Genomic DNA, 19,383 nt, shown 5'->3' with positions numbered 1-19,383 from the left:
TGACGTGCTCTTGCTACTCGTTCAAGCCGGTAGATAAAACCAGCCCAATCTCTGACTTTATCGTGTTAGTGCGCTTGCTGTCGCCCACCTTGGGTGCATCGTGTAATCGTGGAGCGCTGAGCTTCGTCGGAAGAACGAGCACCATGTTTGTGCCAGCCGATGTTTCATTATCGGCCTTCCTTTGCTTGGGGCGCCACTCCATCTTCCGTGGACGACCCTCTTCATCCAGGGTTCGCTGAACCTTCGCAGCCAGATCAGGCCTTGCTTTCCTCAATGTATGCAAGTATAACCTCTCGGCTTCTTCCAGGCCGCGCAATCGTTGAACCACTGCGTTTACGGGAACGGCTGAGTCCATCGGGGCACCACCTTGGCCGGTGATACCTGTCTTCTTCTTCTCCCTCGTCTTCGAATCTTCGAGGTCTTTGAACCGAGGGACTCAGCTCGTTTGCTCGTGGCGGGAGAGGTCCTAAGCGCTCGAACACGGACACGTTGGCTGCCTCCTTCTTCTTCCGGTTGCATTACGGGCAATTGCCGATTGTTGGCAATCGGCTCATTCCTGAATCCCAGCGAGTGCTCGAAGAAGGGACAATCCCGAGTGCTCGTCCTCGTCGTCTTGCTCCCTTGCCTTTCCCTTGGCACAACGCTCGTGCTCCTCCTCATCGCGATTATGCCGACGATGTCTTCTGGCTTCTCTAGCCAGACGATTTCTTTCATCATCATCGCTGGACCGTCGGCGTTGGTCGTACTGACTCACATACTTGTTGAGGAGGTGATTAGAGAGAGGTCGCTGATATCTTATGTTCTTCACTTCTCCCTCTGTTACGTAGCGCTTGCCATCTTGGCGGAGCCGATCGCGTGGAGCGGCTTCTTCTGTATCTTCGTCATGAGAGCAGCTGCCCTCATCTCCATTCTTGCCAGCGTGGTGTCCAAGATCTACCATATTGATTTGGCACGAGAAATCCGGCTGGCACCCTCCATGGTAAGTATACTCCACCATGTTTACGGCGGGGAAGGGGTGCGTGTCGACCTTCATGGCGTATTGGTTGAAAATCAACCGTCCGTTTTCTATCGCCATTTGGATCTGCTGCCGCCAGACCCTGCAGTCGTTGGTGGTGTGGGAGAACGTGTTATGCCATTTGCAGTATGACCTTCCGTTCAGCTCTTGCACCGTGGGGAACTTGTGGCCTTCGGGTACCTTTATATGCTTCTCCGCGAGTAAGAGATCAAAAATCTGCTCCGTCTTGGTCACGTCGAAGTCGAACCCTTTTGGAGGGCCTTGTGGCTTTACCCATTTGCAGGTCACGGGGCCCGTCGCTCGAGTCCATTCAGCCACTGCTATCTCCCGATCTCCCGCGAGCACCTTCATCCTCGTCCGCCTCAACCGGGGTCACCGCACGCTTGAATTTATCCTGGTAAACATCCGGGTGGCGCTGTTCATATGCTGACGGCTTCGCACCATGTGCGCCAACGAAGGGTAGTACGCTTGGGAGGCCACGTCCTTGATTGATGATGAGAGACCCACCACCGCCAACTCGGCTGCTTCTTTTTCACTTATATGAGCCGAAAAGCATCGGTTCCTAATGGTCTCGAAGCGCCGGACGTATTCTGCCACTTGTCTCCCCGCGCTTCTGCCGTACTTGCGCTAGATCGGCAATACCAACATCGGAAGCCTCTGAGTGATATTGCTCATGGAACTGCTCTTCCAACTGCTTCCAAGTCCGGATGGAGTTCGGTGGCAGCGATGTGTACCACCCGAAAGCCGATCCTGTGAGGGACTGTGCGAAGAACCTCACGCGCAACTCGTCTGACGCCGAGATCGTGCCCAGCTGTGCCAAATACCGGCTCACATGCTCGATGGAGCTGGAACCATCTGATCCACTAAACTTCGTGAAGTCCAGGAGCCGATATTTGGGTGGTAGCGGGATCGGTTCGTAGTTGTTGGGGTACGGCTTGGTGTAGCCGAACGCCTTTCTTTTCGGCATCATGCCGAACCGATCTTTCGAATTGCACAAATCTGATCCGCTGTGATGGCTGAAGGTGCCGAACCACGAAGATTCGCCGGGGTGGCATACTTAACCAGCCATGCTTGCTTTTCCGGTTCTAAGCCAACTGCGGAGAGCTGGGCTTTGGAGGTTTGTTGGGGTGGCGTACTTAGCCAGCCACGATTGCTTCTCGGGATCGGCTCTCGACGTTCCTCCTGCCGTCCCGAGAGGCCCCCGATATTGCAGCCTGGTTCGAGAGTGCCCAGGCGTTGCAGTCCGGTACGTATGCGCACGCGTATCCGTGCGGGATCTCCTTGGGTGCCTCAGGTAGGAATTGGTAGTCACTAGGATCACCACCAATCTTGTAGACGACGTATCCCGATGAGTTCGGCAGTTCCGGTGCTGCCCATGCGAACGGCTGGGGCTGGAGTGGCATCTCTCCTTTGAAAGTCCCCAGAGCTGGTCCCGACGGAGAATACCGGTGGCTCATGATCTCCTGGACGACGCGTAGAGCGACACGCTCCAAGGTGTTCACCAGGCTCTCAGAGTGTTGGTGCAGCGAATGAGCCACCATGTAGTTGATCTCCTGCCGCAGCGACCTGGTGTGTTCTTCTGACGGGGCGGAAAGGTCCACTCCATCGAGCGCGCCTTCAGGTGTGAAACCCTTCCACCTGACGCCATGGGAGCGGGTTCGGTGGAAGGAGCCGATGAGTTCGGCTTCGAGGGTTGCCTTGATCTCGTCATGTTTCTTCTTGAGCTCATCAGGCAGATCCTCGTACGTGACCGGAGTGCTTTCCGCCATCTCGGATGCAGACGGCGATGTGGTGGATGTTGAAGGGTGTCCCACCGGGCGTGCCAGAATGTGTTGACGTCAGAAACCCCCTAGCGGGCAGAGACGGTCAACACGGTAGAGCCGGGAACAACTAGGGCTGCGGCTGGCCCCAGTCCCTCAGAGCGACGGCCCGCAAAGCCTCCTGGTCGCACGCGCCGATGCCAACTGCAAGGGCGTGCCACCCGACCTATACCTGGTCGGGAAGGTGTGGATGATGCCTCGCTTAGTTTCTGCGAGGGCACACACGTAAACGTTAAATCACGATCGCTCTCGGATCGTGACTCGTCGACGATTGATTGGTGGTCCTGCTTGATCAAGGTAAAGCTAATGAGATCTACGACGATTTAGGGTTTTCACCGCATAATCGGATCATCCTACTCACGATTGGGCCTCGCGCTCGCACACGGTGACCGTAAGCCGATCCTAGACAGAGCCTAAAAACCAACACGAGGTTGATCCCCGGAACATCCTTTCTAGGGCTAGCAAACGCCACCCTACACGCCGCTGGATCCTCCAACCCTTTGTAAGGCCTAACTATTGCGGATGTTAAACTAATCCTTGATGAAACAAGGAGCAACCGTAACGGATCAGATCTACTAAACTATGATCAAGCGGGGTGCCGCCCCTACACCTAAAATAGGTGTAAGGGCGGCTAGACATGCAAGGGTTGCACTACGAAAGCATGTAATATGAAGAACAATGCTAACCCTAACACGTCTAAGATAGCTACGTTGCTCGCCATCAAAAAGGCTTCAGTACGAGCAACGCATGAACAACGTGGGCAGGCTTGTGCTGCCTAGATCGCAAGATGCGATCTAGGCAGCATGGTGCTTACCGGTAGAAACCCTCGAGACGAAGGAGTTGGCGATGCGCCGAGATTTGTTTGTGGTTGAACGTTGGTTGTTGTTTATTCCATAAACCCTAGATACATATTTATAGTCCAGGGGACTTTCTAATGTGGGCGTGCACCAAACCGTGCACGAGTAAGATTCTAACTTCTAAACTAAGATGCGATCTAATATGTTACAGATACACGGGCAATTAAGCCCAACTTGGTATAAAAGGCCGACTCACGTATTTCTTCTATATATATATTCTTCACGTCCATCTTGATCACGGCCCACCTCTGACTCGGTCAAATTCTGGTGATAACAAATGTACATGTTGATTTGAAGTTAAAAGTGAAAGTGATGAGTTGACATGAATTTTGTGTGACAGGTATTTCTGCTGTTCCTTGTCTTGTGTTTGACACTTTTTTTTTAATTTTGCATGTAACTCTGCTATAGCATCTGTGCCTACACCAGTTAGATCATATATATGTTCTAAAATGGGGAGTGCTTGAATTAAATTGCTGGCCAATCTATATAGAAGGCAATTAGTAAACAATTGTTCTATAAGAGGCTTGAATTTATTCTTGGGATTTTTTATTGTAGCTTCAAACTCTCTTTATAAGAAATGTACCTGTCTCTCATCTCCTCTCCTTGTGTCTTTCTTTATTTCGTGCTATTGCTCCAGTGAGGGATTTTCTGTAAGTTTCTCGTTGAGTAGTTTTTCTTTCCATAGGTTACCTTTCCATGGTCATGGAAAAGTATCTTTCAGACATGGAACCAAATAAATATCAGTAGAAAATATCACATGCTATTTCTGAAAAATGAAATTCCTTTTTATATAAAAACATGATGCTATTGGACTTTTCCTTTTTATATAATGTAGTACAACGGAATATTGGCTGTATTTTCTTGTAGAGGTTTGTGAACACAAACATTTTGAAGTTTTTGGCTTTTGCTGCACGCAGTTATTTTTGGTTATTTGAGGTGTGGACATCGCATTCTTTGTATCTCTGCATTTTGGTCTTGTATTCTTGGTTCCTATTTTGTATTTAGTGGGTTGCCTGGTTTGGGCAGAGTCCAATGGAGCCTCCAGTTTGGAGCTTGATGCCAGTTCTCCAATGGCTTGCTTGTTTGGAATTCAAAGTGTGCCATGGATAGACCCCTGACACGTTTGAGTCTCTTAGTCAGAGGAAAGCTCCTGATATTGTTATACTTAGATACAGTAGAAACAGTAGATAAGAACTACTTCAAATGCAGCATTGGTGCAGAAAAATGGTCTCTATAGCATAAATTAATTCCTGACAAGTTGCAAAGCTTGTACAACAATGCTACAGACTGGTTAGCTACGTTCTTGTTTTCTTTCCATCGCTGTACTCTCTCTTCTATCTGTGCACTTCGTTTGAGATAGTGGGTCAGGTTTTCCGATCTGGTTCTAATGAAGATTTGTGTTTGACTAATTCTTATAAATGTTTGAAATCATTTTCATTTCACTAATTCTTATATTTTGTTATCTCACGATTCATGCTACTGTCAAAAAAATATAGTTCGAAATTTAAATAAGCAATTTTTTTTGAAATGGGATAAGCAAATTTAGAAGAGGTTGGCGTGGTTTATATAGCTTCTGGGCAGACATTGAGGTTTATTTTACACATCAGAGGGATTTTCTATAATACAATCTGCTCTTGATACCATGAAGGCACCATTGGCAAGTCAATCTTTTAACTATAGTGCAAATTTAGCTGTTTCTATTATTGACCCTCCTCTGACTTCTACTAATTGGTCAAGTCACTCAAATGCATGCATGTTTAAGGGAGCTGGCACATTTTCTTGTTGAGCACATTGGTTTTGTTGATGAACATGTATGGCCAGGTTTACGCAGATTGAGAGGACAGTCGTCGGCTGTCAGCATCAAGTCGCGATGTGCTTCTGGTTGCACCTCCTTGTGTAGTTGTGTGAGCTCCCCCTTCCTATCCCTTGCCCCTAAGTGCGGAGATTCCTATACTGATTTCATGTTTCTATTTCCTTGCATCAAAATTAGATATTGCATTTTCCTTTTGTAAATATTTGTTGGTTTGGCTTCCCTAAATTGAGTCTATTTTAGCCACATCTGCCTCTTGAGCTCACTGGTTTTGTTTTGGAACATGTATGAAAAGGTTTACACAAGTTGAGAGGGGAGTCTTTGGCGGCCAGCATTGAGCCGCGCTGTGCTTCTTGCTGCACCTCCTTGTGTGAGCTCCTCCTTCCTATCCTTTGCCCCTCAGATGGTGCTGTCCTCCTCTGGGGTGAAGTCCCCATGCTTTATGTTGGGCCTCAGATAATTGAGCCACCTCAGCCTGCAGCTCTTGCCACATCTCTTCAGCCCTGTTGCCATTAACATAGTCACGACAGCTTAGTTAACGATCGATGACAAATTCCTGAAAATTCTAATGAATGGGATAACATGGAGAAGATGCTTACCAATCTTGTGTGGCAATGCAATCCAGTTGTTCCCGGTGCCACGCTCCTCAATGTAGGTCTTGAGCATTGCATCCTCCTCCGGTGACCATGGTCCCCTCTTCACCGTTGCCTTGTCGCAGCAGGGCGCCCTCCCCATCTCCCTGTTTCTTTCTTTCTTTCTCTGAGTGTTTGTGACCTGTGGTGTGGTGTTGCCTTTGCGTTGTGTGTCGATGGATGAGTGAGTTGAGTTGGTTTGGGTGATGGAGGGTATGGTATGCGCGGGAGGGCCAGGATTTATAGGAGCAGACATGATGGACGAGGGGGGGTTTAGAATATACGGATATGGTTTGACTTGATGGCGATGTGTGCTCATGACATAACACCGGCTCTGAGTTTGTTCTGGTGTACTTTGGAAGCCCCTCCACCTATGATGTGCATGGAGAAACTTATGATTACGGAGAGATTAGGAATACAGGAACCTCGAGGGACACTCACTACTCTCCCTAGGTACGTAGCCCGTGCATAAACACCAGATTATGCTAAAACTAGGGTATCGAGTCATTCGTAACGCGAGGCTACTCTGTACCACCACCTGTACGTTTGAAAACTAACTCCGGTGAACATATAGTTAGATTGACTTAGGAAATAGGGTCTAAGCTAGAGTGACTACTTTTGCTAGATCAACAAGACAAGCCCAAGGATAAGAATGAAACGCAATCACCTCACTTGCTTCTTGTCTTCAAGCATCCTTTAGAATCGCATGCCAAGGAGATATGCATGACCGGAAATCAATCCAGATGAACCAATTCTCGATGCAACCCGAAATGGTGAAATCAACCAAAATTAATGAGATATATCACCGGTAATTATCTTAAAATGTAGTGATATGTCATGTTCTTTTTAGAGAATATTCGACGATGATCCAGAAGTGCAAAGGGTTAGTTTGTGCGTATAAGCTAAAGTGACTACTTTCGCTGGATCAACAAAACAAGCCCAAGGATAAGAATGAAACCCAAACCTCACTTGCTTCTTGACTTAAAGCATCTATTAGATATCACTGGCAATTCTCTTAAAATGTAGTGATATATCGTGTCTTTTTTAGAGAATCTCCGACAATGATCCAGAACTTAAGGTTAGTTTGTGTGTAAAAGCTAATTAATTATTAGAGTATCTTTACTAATACCAGTGAATTTACAATTTTTTACGGCCCGGTAAATTTATAATTATTACACCTTACATGTAGAAAATATGCTCTACACTTCTGAAGGATTCATAATGTCAAGATCGGACTAGGTCATGGCAGTGCCAAATGGAGCCTCCCTATCTCAATTTGGCCCAACAAGCTAAAATTTGAAAATTTCTTGCAGGTAAGGTTTATTACACTATGTAGTATGTTAGAACAAAATACTCAATCTTGCTCTCACAGGAAACTACATATCAAGTGCCATGTCAATTGCTACTATAGACACTCCATATGCCAGAAAAAGGAACTGAAGTTACATTCACAAGTAACATGGGGAGCTAGAGAAGTGAAAAGCGTCACCAAATAATGTAACTACCAAGTACATAGTACAGGGACAACAAGTGTACTTGTACAATCAACACGCCCGCGTATAGAGATCACAAGCTCGTGACCCTAGACAAGTCCAAGTCCACCATCCAGTTATTTCTGTCCTACCTCCTTCAAAGTCAAGAATCCTAACATAGGCTGGACCATGGTGGAAAGCAGATACATACCGAGGCTGACCTGCCAAAAGTCCATGGGCAGTTGTAACCGACAATGCAACAGTATCCTTCTGGATGGTGTCATCCATTTTGACCCTCAAGACCAATATATAAGAAATTGTTCCTTTTTGTCATGTCAATTCTTACGTGTGCAATCATACTAGACTTGTAATATCCTTCTCTTCGCATAAGTACGTGATCCTGGACGACAGTGTTAAAATATTATATATGAAGCATGTAACTTTGTGTTTATGTTACTAGCTCATTGACCTTGTAAGGTTTATGCTCTTCCTTTTTCATATGTATAAAATTGATCATTGCATTTTGGGGTGGTTGGTTTTAGAGTGGGTTCTTGTTGTGTTCTCGCTAAGGTTTTTCTTTGATAAAGTACTGAGTATGAGATGATGTGCTGTAGGTTGAAGATAATAGGAAGTGAAAATATTGCAATAAAAGCAGTAGCAGAATAGTGAACTGATTTTAATTGTTTGGAGGCAGTAATCTGAATTTGCGGATGGGAGAACGGAATGAAGTATGAACATTTACTTACTTGCTGGAAAATTCGTTGTTTTCAGAGTATTTATGACGCATGCAAGTCGATTGTGTTCCAATTGTGTCTGATAAGCTGATTTAGCTGGTTTTCTCTCGATTTTGCGTTTTTCAACTATATACTGTAGAAGAATACCTGTTCTGGAAAGAAGATCTGTATACAATTAGAAGCTATAAATTTTCAATTTCCTAGAGCGAAGCAAATTAAAAAAAAATCAACGAACTATTCTACTAGCTGCACTTGCTAAAGCTGAGCCACATGTTCAATTCTTTCTGATATCTAAGAATAGTAAACTGCCTGTACTGTTTGATCAAGTAGCCTCATCACGTGGAAGCTTGAAGCATGCACACTTGTTCTGCATACCATATTGTCTGAACCCTCTATCTGGTCAGAGAGAAGCAGGTCTGGGCACTACACTGCACAGAGGTACACTTTTGACCAAGTGTATGAAGTAGTTGGAGCTTCAGTGTGGCCTCATATCTCCTTAGTTTAGCCAGTAAAAGATTCAGATATGTATTCTAGCAGAATATCTTTCCATGTGGCATCTGCACGTAGATAATGTACTCCAATAAACGCTTCTATGTAGCTTTGTCTTATTGAGGTTTAATTTTCTCAACACCACTGTATATTTTGTTTGGTGCCTTGGTCTCGGAGAACCTAATGAACCTACTTGATGTCAAAGGTATTAAGGTAGAAGAATCGTTTGTATACACCTTCGTGCTTATTATTGATTGGGTTTAAAATGCATTTACAATGCGTGCTTTTTCATGTATATAGACACTACTGACATGGTTATGTACCTGATCTGTATTGTTTCCAAAATTAGGTTGGCCCAATTTATTTGTTCATTTTCAATATAAGTTCAGCTACTTATTTCTAAATTTTCCTTTTTATTTAGGCTGCTAATGCTTCGCTCTGCTCGCTATGGATATGTCGGCCGGCGCCAACTTCTTCCTCCCCATCGGCCAGGTGACCTTGTTGACTCCTCCCTCTTCACCGGCCAGGCCAACTCGCCGGCACCTCCCACCTCACCGGCCCAGGAGAGATCCCCTCCCTCAATGTCGCCGCGTCCTGTGCTTGCCGCCGTCCATGAGCCGATTCCGCAGTGCAGATGAGCCTGAAGGTAAAGTTGCTTTCAGTTGCTTATTCATTCTTGTCGGATCTTGTTTATAGCATATATACTTGCTTTCATTTGCTTATGATCTACTCAAGATAGCAAATTCCTTTTGTTGTACAGTTGGCCACTTTTGGCATATGTGATAATATGCATATTTGTCAATGTTCATGGTACTACCTCCCTATCACTCACACACCTAGATATTTTCTTGCCATCTATAACCTAAATTAAGGTTTGACACTTTCTGTTAACTGCAGGTCTAAATATATATTTCAGACTACCATTTAACCCTTATTGTAAATTTTACCCACATTTTTTAACCAACGTTTCTAAACCCATTTAATGGTCCTCGTTTTATGTGTTGGCCTAATTACCCGACTTCAAAATGTTCAGAGGTTGTCCTACTTCAGGGTAGTGAGCTGCAGCATTTTGACGCTCAGTTGGCGCTGGAGGTTATTCAGGCACCATCCACAAATTAAGTAAGATATAGCTTTCTTCACCGTAATTTTGTCAAGGGGTCCGCAATGAAATGGACAATTACGCCAAGATAGGCACATAAGAAGGTGGGGTTTGGGGTATGCTTGACTATACCTTTGTATCAATTGTTCTGTTGCACTTTTATTCTTCTAAAAAATAGCGGATATCCCTTCTTCAGTAATTTTCCAGTGTTAATATACATGCTGGTTTTGCTGCCATAATAGATCCTCAAGATCAGCGATGGAGATCGCGACGGTGCATCGACGAGCTTGATGAGATGGCGCATTGACAAGCAAAAAGTCATGGGGATTCCCGCTGTTCGTGAGGGGTTGCGTGATGCGGCTATGGGGCGGCGGAGGTCCACACATCAGACGTATCTAGGCTGTGCGCACAGATGATGTTGAGGCTCCGTGACCTCTACAACCCGAGCAAAACAGCAGCGGTTCGCCACTTCAGCTGTTACTCTACTCCATCCACTAAATTTTCTTCAGTTGAATATCTGCATATATATGGTGATGATTTTAGTGGGCCACAAGGTGTTGGCAATCGTTGGGTTCTATATTCTACAAAATATCATCAGCTTGTTTAATCTTCAGTTGTGGTGCTTTCATGTTATCATGAATTGTGGGAAAACAATATATTCTGTGTTCCTTCTTGCATCCAGCTTGACTGTTTACTCTGGAAGGAGCAGTTCGTGGAGTGGGTCTGAAGCAACTGGGTAGCAGTCATAATATTAGGTGAGAGTTGCTTAATGTGTAGGTGGGTAGAATATTAGTTTCATGGTCTACTTTACAAGAGAAAGCAAGTAGAATATTACGTAGGAGTTGCTTCATATTTACTGTCTCTAATTTTTCGTACCATTTTGCGGTAGGATTGCATACAATGGCATTAATATATTTTATTACGTTCTCTTTTCAGAAAAACTGCACTAAGATCCTTATGCTTTTGGTCAGACATACCTTTTGTTGTTGCTCAAGGGTTTAAGATTGTTGTTAAATAAAATTGCCATATAATATCACAGTTAAATTTAAAAATGCTATGATGATGGCTCCCATATGGTGATTTAGTGCTCGGAAAAACAATTGCCATGGTTGTTGATAGAAAGCACAAACTTCTTAGGTTTTTTCGTTGCTTGGGGTTACCAGCTTGCTGCTGCCTTGGTGCTATTGTGGTTCCCAGTACTTTCTAGAAGCTTACAGTATATTTATTTTGGACAGTTGGTTGTATTTTTCATCTGTTGCCAATAAATCATCTGTTTACCTGTCACATGGCCAAGTCACTGCCTTCTAAACCATATTTCCACTCCAAAGCAGTCTTACCTATTTACTGACTGATCCTTGTTTCTACGAGGAAACCAAAAAGAATAGTTGGCAATACCACCCCAAAGCAGTCTTACCTATTTACTGACTGATCCTTGTTTCTACGAGGAAACCAAAAAGAATAGTTGGCAATACCACCCAAAAGTTCAGCTGCCAATGTTTTGGTTCTCAGGGTCAGTTGAGTTACTCATCTTGAAGTTGAGACAAACCTACAAGGGTATAGCGCGATGAAAAATATGAGGTGAATCACTTTTCTATTGTCTCTAGCATTTTTCTTGTTTACTGCACATCCATTTATTTGGTACGGTTAGCTAAGGTAACAGTGTAACACCCCCTTGACCCATCAGGTAATATATGCCTTCAAAAATTGTTTGTGCAATAGTAATATCCTAGCAAGTATTCTGAAAGAGAGCCATAGTTTCCAATGTAACGTCAGGAGTTCTACTGGTTACTTTCTTCAGGCTCGGTATTAGAAAAACTTTGGATTCACGGTGATCTTCTACTTAAAACTTATATCAATTTTTGTGGTTTTGGATATTCAGGTCAGATAGGTCATATTTTTCTTCTATATGTTGATGGAAAATGGAGCACCGCTGTGCTTCTCTGTTTGGAATCTTTTCGTCTCCGTTTTGAGCTGTAATTTGTAGTCTTTTTTAGGAGTTAAATCAAGCTTTGCTGCTATAGAATGTTTATTTGCCTTTTCTTGAAGGAAATCATTTCATTGTCTGAGTTACTTGTTCTATACAACCTGATCTATATTTTATTTGTGCCTAGGTTGATGGGATATCGAATATCTAAAACCGGCACGATGTATCCTAGGGCAAAGTCCTGACCAGTGACTACCGCAGGAAAGCTGGGGAGCCATCAGACGATTTTTCTACATACATCCAGCAGAGAGGCTATGACCTTCATGATTCAACCTACGGAAAGTGTGCTTCTATGTTTGAAGTAAAATTTGCATGAAACCTGGAAAGATTTGTTTCTAAAGAGGTGAACCATTCTAACATCTGTTTGCACATGATCCCAGATGCTCGAGGATGCCAATTTCCATAGTGTCATCGCCCAAGACCGCACCGACCTGGTTATCCACTTCCTCGTAAATTGCTTGGGCAAATGCACAAATTTCTTCAGAGGCCTGTCTATGTTGTTTCAGTTCCTGGGGGTCCTGGAGAGGTTTAACCGAGAAGACCAAACAGGCTTTCTGGACACCTAGGTTGACGTTTTAAACCCTATTTATTTTGTGCTTTTCTTTTCATCATCTCTAGTTACTCACTACATCCAACTATGTTCTATCACTTGGAGGACTACGACAACATCATAAAGGACTTGAGCTTGAAGTTGAAGCAGAGCTGCTTGAGTAATCCACTGCTTGAGGTGATATTGCGAGCATCATCATGGTTTATTAATAGAAATATATTGTTGTGGCATTGCAGTGGTGTATTGGTACTTGATAGTGCTGATTCCGGATACATGTAAACTCCTTATAAATACTTTCATTTATACCGTGAATATGTTGTTGTGGTGCTGCAGTCGTGTATATATGTATCACATGTTACTATTTCTAAGACAATGCTTATGATTTCAATATGTATGGCTTTAGTGTTTGCGCCAGGGCGGAATGGGTCATCTTCCTTTGCAAATAAAAAGATCGAATCTATTTACATGTAAATAAAAATATAGCATTATATTTAAATTAGTCATTACCAGAATACCTTTGCTGCCACTACTATTTACTGAGTAAGAGAAATGGTTGAATGTATGTATATAAAATCGACATATGTTCTGTTACTTTGCTTGATAAATGTTTGCTGACATTGAGGTTTTCTTAATACTATAATAAACTAAAACTTATGAGTTAAATTCTAATTTAATTCTGCCATTTGCGCTTGTTGACCTCGTTCTCGAAGTCGGTTTGCTCGGCAGTGGTTGTTCTCTGCCCGTCTCGCCCCCAGACCTTTTCTTTTGCTACATCTTCACTTTCTCAGCTTTTTTCCCATTTGCTTGCCCTGACTTACAAGCACGTCAATGGCTAGGCGGAGAGGGAGTCAGTGGCTCCCCATCATGCACATCTCCGTCTTGTTGATTTGATGGGGGAGATGGTGGAGACGCGATTCGGTGGCAGGGAAGAGATCGAGGTGACGGATGGCCGGATCCAAGGTCGGAGCCCCATGGCTTCTTCTCCTCCGTCTCTAGGGTTCGATCTTCAATGCCCAGCATCTCTCCATCCATGTCTCAACAAAAAAAAGGTATCCACCTCTATGCTTTTCCCCACGCCCTCTTCCCATCCCTCTCTTTTACCTTCCCTTTATACTCTATTCCAATTTCTCTACAAATGTTCAATCAATCTGGTGCAGCGGAGGCTGCTAGATTTGGATGTTGAGCTGCAACTTTTTGTATACTTGCAGTATGGTGTCTCTATAAAGGTGGTTAGAAGTTGGATTAAATTTCCTAATGTTCATATGCATAGCTTTTCTGACATACATGAATCGATTTGAACAGAAAAACATACATGAATTGCTGAGTTTACTTCTTGTTTGTTGTTTGTTGGTAGCCACAAATTTAATCAATCAAATTATTGCTTATCTGTATCAAGTTTCATATGAAATCAACTGATATGGCATCGCTACTTACTGAAGGTTGTTGTGTTGACTGACGACTGATGAGAATTGGGTAGGCACTTTTCGTTTTTCTTTAATTTTAGCAAATTCTCTCATCACCATTTAGTCCCTTCTCAAAAACATAGAGGTATTAGAAATTAGTGGATGTGATAAAAATTCAATACACATAACAGAAGTTGTGTGCCCAAGTCAGATGATTGAGTATCCAGTGCAAAAAGCAGATTGTGATATTATGGTTGATTTTCTTTCATAGATGGTGTTTCCAGACAGTGTAGACTTTAAGTGACTTCAGTCTGAAGTATGATTATGTCTTATTTATCTCCTCTTATTTGTATCTATCGTATGCTAAACTATACTAGCTTTATGTTATCAACTATTTTCCCTACTATTTCAATTAGTCACCTCAAGTGATATTTTTTTTGTAATTTCCCCTTCCTCATGTCTCCCCAGCTTTATTCATGATCAATGTATTAATTTAGAAGTGGTTATTAAAAGATTTCTTGACAATTAGATTGTTCAAACCTTGAGGCTTGCATGGTCACAATTAGGATTATATTATGTTTGATTATTGATGCATTTGCCTTGATTTTTCAGGTCATAAACATTGGAGATGATGGCAAGATAGCGTGACGGATGATGTTTTTGCGCAGGCAAGGTAAACTTAAGGCATAAAAGAGTGTACTTGCCCCACCTCCCTTCTTCCTGTATTTCTGTGAGATTTAGAGTTATCTACTCTTGGTAATTATCTGAATATAGTTTAGTTATGCAGTTCCTATTTTATTTGCAGATTTGTACCAAGTGTAAATATTTGCTATTAGCTTATGAGGACTATATGATATACTCTAATTAATTTAACCAGCATCCCATTTGCAGCTATCATCTTGCCCACTTAAGATTGATTATCCAATGATACATACCCCCTATTTCCAGTGACATTGGTACAGCAGTTAAGTATGAACTGACATCGAAATCCAGGGTCTAAGTTTCACCGATAATATTTGTAGCATGCTATGTTTTGTGCAATGTGTATCTCTATCATATAACAGATATTAAAACTCTTTGAACAACTACTGCTAACCCTCTGTCTGCCGCATACACCACTCACACCAGGGGCAATCTTTTCTTCAGATTTCTTATTACCAGTAGAATATTGCAACTCGAGCCAAATAAGTGGCCAGTCTATTGAGATGAACATGAAATATACGGATGCATGGATGATGTGGAAATAGGTTATATTTTCAAGGCACGTTCTGCGCTTCCACTTTATAGTGTAATTCATCTATTCCAGCTTCAACCTGGCTTATACTTAATGATTTTCTAGCGTAACATGGACTCATAAATCATAATATAATGGAAGCTCCTTGTTTACAACTTTACAAGGCAGATGCTACCAAGAAGATATATATTGGTTGTCTTCTGTTGGTTAGCTGTTCTCGAAGTAGAATGTTGGCGCCTATTGGTAGATGATAACAAAGATCGATTACAGTTCATTTCCCTAATCTTCGACAATTAAACTCTGCTTTTGCTGAAAAACTTCATGTTTATTTTCCCAGGCCAGAGGGGATAATTGCATGTTCACTGTCACATCAATCCTATCGATAGCAATGATGCTTGTTGGGGTTCTTCTTGTCCTCTCTCCTGATAGCTTAAAAACTGACATAACCTGCTTGTTGTAAGTTCAGACATGCTTTGTATTTTTTTCCAAGCTCTAAGCACATAATTATTCAGAAATGTAGTTTTTGTTTTGATTTCATAAAATTGGTTAGATCTACGGGCTGGAAATAACATCAGCAACAATGGAGTTCCTGATCCGTCATGCAAGATTTGATTCATCTGCATGAAGCAGTTAATCTGCACCAGGTAACAAGAAGAATATGATGTTGTAGCTTGGAACATTTCTTGGTTACTAATTGATAACAAAGTTTCATAGATCAGCGAGTCTGTACTATATAGCAAGCTATATGTTCGCACACTGACTAATTTTTCTATCATAGGGAAATGGAAGTAGAAAATGCACCTTCAGCTGTTACATTGGCCATGAAGTTATGTGTCTGTCATTTCACAAGGAAAGTGTGAGTGTCCTCCAGTATGCTCTATTTTAGTGTGTCCTTGTTAAAACCAAAGAAAATATAATTATTTGAGACAAATGGATGTAGTATTTTACTGAAGATTTTTTTCCTGTTGCATTTGATGCTCTGTAATTTTTGAAGTGGCTAATACGCATATTGATTGATAAATCATTAAGACATATAGCATTGTTCGATTTTCCATGTCAAAATATTAGTTATTCTCTTCTCATAAATATTGTACGTTGTTGTGCTTGGGTTAGCTATGTACTCATCGGATCTTGGAGAATTTATTATGAAGAGTATTCTTGAGTTGACATATTGAATAAACCTCCTTAGGTTGACTTACTGATTAAACTCATGCATACAAATTCTCTTTTTCAACCATCCTTTCAAAAAGTGCTAACAACCTTTGACGATCGGCTCATACAGATATGACACAAACATTTGGTCAATATTAGTTAACCTTCTATTTCAGTGGTAACCATTTCATTCAGTACACCTTTAGATTTTGGTACTAAACTCCATGCAACATTTGGTTCATATTAATTAACCTTCAGTCGTTGAGTACACCTATAGATTTTGGTACTAATTAAACTCCATGCCACTATAACTTCAGACGTTGTACTATAATAAATATTTGATCCAAGCAAAGCACACGAGTGACTCATAATGCTTGCATGTGTATACGTATATTAGTTACTGCACCGTTTTGTACAAACTACAGAGCTCTATTTTCTTGTTTCTGATGTATTCAGAGCTTCACCTAATTTCGAAAATTCCACCTTCCTGCTTAGCTGCAGTTAAGAGATGGTACTTTTGTATCCCTCAACTTTTCAAATGCACCAGATAAATATATGGCGACTTCTGTCATATTCTTGGAGCTTGTTATGTCAATGCGAGGATGCCTCAGGTTCCCCAGGTTTTGAAACTTCAGGTGAACCACACTACAACTAGCAGGTTCCCCATGTTTTGAAACTTCAGGTGAACCACACTGCAACTAGACGTTTCCTCTTTTCCTTGATGAAGAATTCTCATTTACATGTCATAAATTCCACCAGGGAGAAGGAAATTAATAATCCCTATATTGTACAAAGTGACATTGCTTATCTGTAAACTCTTTCGTAGCAGCAGGCATTTTTTCCTTGATATTTGCTACCCAGCTACAAAGAATATGGATCAAAAGGTAAGACCTTTTGTAAATGGGTGTGACTAAAATTTGTCATGCCATATGATGGGTGCATCTCCATCGCATGGTTTACTCTTAATGACCCAATCATTGTACTTCTCTGTTGTGATCGTAAACTTTAAGTAAAAAGGGGAAAAGAAACCAGATTAAGCTGTTCTGTAATTGTAGATGTATTAAGAAAGATTTTTCTCCTTTAGACTTCGATAAATGTGTGTCTTAGTGCTATTTGCAGCTTTGCAGCCGTTATTCAGTCAGTACTAAATTTACCAATTGATTCAAGGGACCCCTGGTTCTGTTATCATGTAGAACGGGTACTGGTCTTTTCATGTTGTGAAATCTTTCCATTCCATGTGAGCTGTTATCAACCAGAGGCGATGAAAAACCTGATGAACATGTCCTCTTGTGTGTAAATAAGCACTAAAGAACCAATAAATTAGCACTAAACAGCCATGACGTAAAAATAAATGCTACTATCAGACGGCGCGGCAGAGCGCGCTGGGTCCATCTAGTACCGCTGCAAACGTCAGGGCTCTTTTGCTGCAGAGATCGCGGAGCCGCCGCACATGTATATTGCAAAACAGCTCAAGCATTGCGGAGCTTCCGGCCGAACGGCTGAGGTTGACCCCGTGAGTTTTCCGCAATCAGCACGTTCCTCATATCCAATCTTGCCCTCCACGATTTCATTGTTGGAAAGATACAGTGCGCTCAAAATAAACTGCTGTATCATAGCCTCGGCCGAGCTTGTTCTGCATCGCTGATAGTTGACGAGTTTACCATCGTTTGCGAGTTGCGACGGTGGCCCTGCCTGAACCTGTACCTCGCCAGGTATTGCTGACGCGGCACCAACAGTGGAGCAGCGCACGTGCCGATGGAGGCGGGTCCAGCGAGCGGCGGGAGCTTCGCCTGCGACCACCTCCCAGCGTTCTTCCACCTCAACCTCCTAGCGCCTCCACACTGCTTGCTCAGCGACGACGATCCTTCCCGGCGTGGCCGTAACCTCCAGACGTGGTTTTACCCCCGCGGCGCCGACGACGACGTGACCTCAACCTCGACGGGTGGTGATTCTTCTGCGGCGCCACGCATCGGAGACATCGAAGAGCTCTAACGGCACCCCAGCCGGCCACGGCGGCGCTGCTCCCGCGGCCCCCACCGGCCACGTCTGCGACCCTACCGGCGGCAGTGACGCGCTCTCACGGCGCCGGCGACGGCGGCGCCGCCCGCGGCGCCAACGACGACGACGGCGCTGCCCGCGGTGGCCCCACCAACGACCGCGGCGCTGTTCCGGCTTCAGCTCTACATGTGCTTCCTCGCCTCTCGATCTTCTCGCCACTAGAATCTGGAAAAGAAAAACGGGATGGGAAAGAGGAACCGAATGTGTGGCTGTGACTAGTTCAGGTGAAGGGATAAGGTGGAAAAGGTGAAGCGATCCCGATGGTCCGTTTAGATCCGACGTACACGCACGCGCCACACGAGAGAGTCGCATGTGCGGCGCCTCCTAGTAGATTTTTTCTTCATTGTTCCAACATGCAAACGAAATAATCATGCACGTATAGAGATGATTAGATCCAAGTTAAATAATCAATTAACATAATAAAGAGGAGAGAGATTAGCTGATTGTGAAACCGATCTGCGCATGATTCATGCATGGTGTAGCCGACCGATCTATTAATTGCTTCCCTGCCGTCGCCCGCATGCGCCTCAACGAGTATGTTGACTGATTGGTTGGGGGCGGGCGCTGCTTTCTCGGGCGTGCCGGCGCACATCCCGTGAATCAGCTAGAGTCGCAGAAGTTGTTCGCGGCGGCGGGCATCTGGGCAGCGAGGTGAGGAGCTCCATGGACGCTATCGTTGGTGACGAATTTGCGGAGTCCCGCCCGGATTAGAGCAATTCCAATAGTATAGCCAACTGTTGGCTATAACAAGATGTCATATCATTTGTAGTCATCATATAGCTAATATATACAATAGTTGGCTATAAGAATGTAGTACTTTCTAATATATGCCACCTTCACTCTCACGATCTAGGAGACGCGCAGAGTTGCTATCGTAGTGCACCTCCCTTCTCTCTCCTCTTCTCTCTCCTCCAACTCATCTAAAATATATTATTTAATGTCTTATAGTCAGCTGACTAGACTCTATTGTACTTGCTCTTATAATTCCAAGCACCACTTGCCCCAAGGTGGATGCCATTGTCGAGGTTTTAATCACGGCAGATGCTATTGGGTAGCACATGAGAGGTGTGGAGC

At 43.4% G+C, this 19,383-nt stretch overlaps 1 long non-coding RNA gene across 6 annotated transcripts; it reads left to right on the top strand.

Moving 5' to 3' along the window:
• The first annotated feature begins 13,156 nt into the window (after positions 1–13,156).
• On the top strand, positions 13,157–17,203 carry LOC124663600. 6 transcript variants are annotated; one of them, XR_006990406.1, is made up of 6 exons: positions 13,157–13,190; positions 13,299–13,511; positions 14,478–14,538; positions 15,437–15,555; positions 15,650–15,743; positions 15,878–17,203. It is a non-coding gene; the product is annotated as an uncharacterized LOC124663600 (long non-coding RNA). The 6 variants fall into 6 exon arrangements; XR_006990405.1 differs by having other exon boundaries at positions 13,166–13,511; positions 15,878–15,955; positions 16,753–17,203; XR_006990407.1 differs by having other exon boundaries at positions 13,166–13,511; positions 15,878–15,955; positions 16,747–17,203.
• The last annotated feature ends 2,180 nt before the right edge of the window (positions 17,204–19,383 follow it).

The sequence above is a fragment of the Lolium rigidum genome, chromosome 6, assembly GCF_022539505.1.
Source record: "Lolium rigidum isolate FL_2022 chromosome 6, APGP_CSIRO_Lrig_0.1, whole genome shotgun sequence".
Taxonomy (NCBI): domain Eukaryota; kingdom Viridiplantae; phylum Streptophyta; class Magnoliopsida; order Poales; family Poaceae; genus Lolium; species Lolium rigidum.
Note: the sequence above shows the minus strand (reverse complement) of the source record. Positions and strands in the feature narration are given on the sequence as shown.